Genomic DNA, 2,500 nt, shown 5'->3' with positions numbered 1-2,500 from the left:
TCTACTGTCCGTATATCATGAGCCTGGGGAAATTATTCCGGATTAGTATGTTTAAAGAAGTAGAGGATTTGTTGCCTGATACCGTGAATGGAAATAGTACCTCCTTGTTCCCTGATAACCAAGGGACCAGACGAGCGGGGTGGCAGTTCTAGCTAAAAGGGCCTTGAGAGTAGTGACTGGACACAGAGAAAAAATCCTGGGGAAGAAGAATAATCTTCCGAGGGGAGCACCTATTTGCGGATCCTCATCTTTTAGCTAGGAAAGCATTGTCTGGAGAAAGGAGTACTTCGGCCTGAAGGGAGGAAATCTATGTTTTCCGGGTTTGTGAGAGAGCTAGTTCTGATATTCCCTCACCTGAGGCCAAAGCCGTTAGAAACAAGGTCTTCCTAAGAAGAGTGATATAAGAGCAGGATTCATTGCCCGTGTCCGGCGCAAGTTTTGAGGACAACCGTTCAGAGACCAGAGTCCTTTTGTTGCCGAACCGAAGGTCAAATCCTAGCACATGTTTTTGGAATAGATGAGAAATAGGAATCAGCTAGGTTAATGCTAAACCCAACAAGGAAGATCTTCTTCCAAGCTGACTTGATGGTGGTTAAGTGCTAACTTTTAGGCCTTTGCCAAATAGGAACCTCAAGAAAGAGATGGCTATATTCGGAGACATACGAGTATGGTCCGAACTCTTAGGGAATCTGCTAGTTGTTAACGGCCGAATCATATTGGCGAATTGTCGAGTCCCTTTTGTCTGATTCGATGAAGAGATCGTTTTCCGATTCAATGTTTGCGTCTCTACGAGCTGCAAAACTTCCTGTAGTCCACAAAGTTAGAGTTTTGGCTATCCTTGAGTAATCTGACACAGTGAGTTTGGATTACTTGAGTCAGTTTGGGGAACGGGATCCGGAAGGGACGGAGTTTCAACTCGAGGAGGAAAGGAAACCAACTGTTCTTGGCCAGTGAGGTGGTACTAAAGCCACTGCCCCCCGGAAGGGGCGTAGTTTGTGTAAAAGTCTCATTAGAAGATTCACTGGGGGGAAATAGGTAAACCTTCTTCTAATGGTTCCTGAGTATCCACCGGAATGAAATTATGTCTAGAGACCATTCTGACTCCAGTGGTTTCGTCCTGGCTAGTGAGTGCACTCTCACATTCTGGACTCCCGCCAGGTGAGGTACTGACAGGAACCAGTTCTTTCTGTTGGCCAGGCGAAGATAGTGACAGGATCCGATTCAGGTTGGGTGACTTGGATCCTCCCCTGTTGACGCCGTGTACTACGTCTGTTCTGTCTGACACTACTCTGATGTGGCTCGACCTCGGAGGAGAGAGTCTCTTCAGGGTCAAGAACACTGCCATGGCTTCGAGAACATTGATATGGGACTGTTTCATGGCGGGTGACCAAGAGCCCTGAAACATCTGATGTTCGGAGTAATCCCCCCATCCACTAAGAGGCGCGGCGCTGCATGGAATGTCACTTGTGGAGGTGGGAATTGTAGAGGAACCGATTTGGAGAGGTTCTTTGGTTCGGACCATGGGCGTAGTCTCATTTTCAAGACAGAGGGGATCTTCGAGACCTTGTCTCTTAAAGGTACTGTAGCTCTCTTTCTCCAAACTCGATTGATGTCTTTGAGTTTGAATTTTAATAGGAGACCTGTTATTGGAGTGAATTGGGGGAAGACCGATGATACTTTCTAAGGTTCTTCTTGGCACCTGTTTGTGTTTGAGAAAATTCTTGATCTTACCTTTTTGGAAGGGAGAGACAACGTGTGCTTCGAAAGGTCGCACTGAATGTCTAACCAATCTAAGTGGCCTGATAGTTGCAGGCGAAATTTTTGGAGATTGACCCGAAATCACAGGTTGTCGAGAAATCGAAGTACTTCCTTCGTAGCTCTGTTGCCTTCTATGGCCGACCGGGCCCTAATGAGCCAACCATCCAGATAAGCAATGATCTGTATCTCTTGATTCCTGAGTTGTTCTAACACTGTCTCTCCTAGTTTCGTGAATATCCTGGGATCAATGTTGAGGCCGAAGGGCATGTCTTGAGCGCAAAGGCTTTCCTGCCTAGGCAGAAAACCCAGATAAGAAGAGAAGTTTCGAGCTATAGGCACATGATAATAGCCGTCGGTAAGATCGACAGAGGTGGTGACGACCCCACGGGGAAGTAAGGTCCGTACCTGAAAGATAGACAACATCCGGAACTTGTCGCAGAGAATGTAAGAGTTTAGCTTTGACAAGTCCCGGTCCACTCTCAATGCCGACAAGCCTTTCTTCGGAATTGTGAACAGGAGGCCTTGGAACTTCGGTGATCAGTCCCGTTTGGAATTATCGTAACCCCCCAGACCGACAACATCCTGGTCCAGACAGATCAGGCCTGCCCTTTAGGAAATAATACCGTTACCTTCGGTACCTTCTCTAACCTAACCAAGGCATGCTCTTTCAACCGAACGAATCCGTTGAATGGGAATTCTAGTACCTGAGAGTAAATTCTAGGTCCCACAGAGGGCGGACGTT

Source organism: Palaemon carinicauda, chromosome 27, assembly GCF_036898095.1.
Source record: "Palaemon carinicauda isolate YSFRI2023 chromosome 27, ASM3689809v2, whole genome shotgun sequence".
Classification (NCBI taxonomy): Eukaryota; Metazoa; Arthropoda; class Malacostraca; order Decapoda; family Palaemonidae; genus Palaemon; species Palaemon carinicauda.
This window is presented reverse-complemented; position numbering follows the sequence as displayed.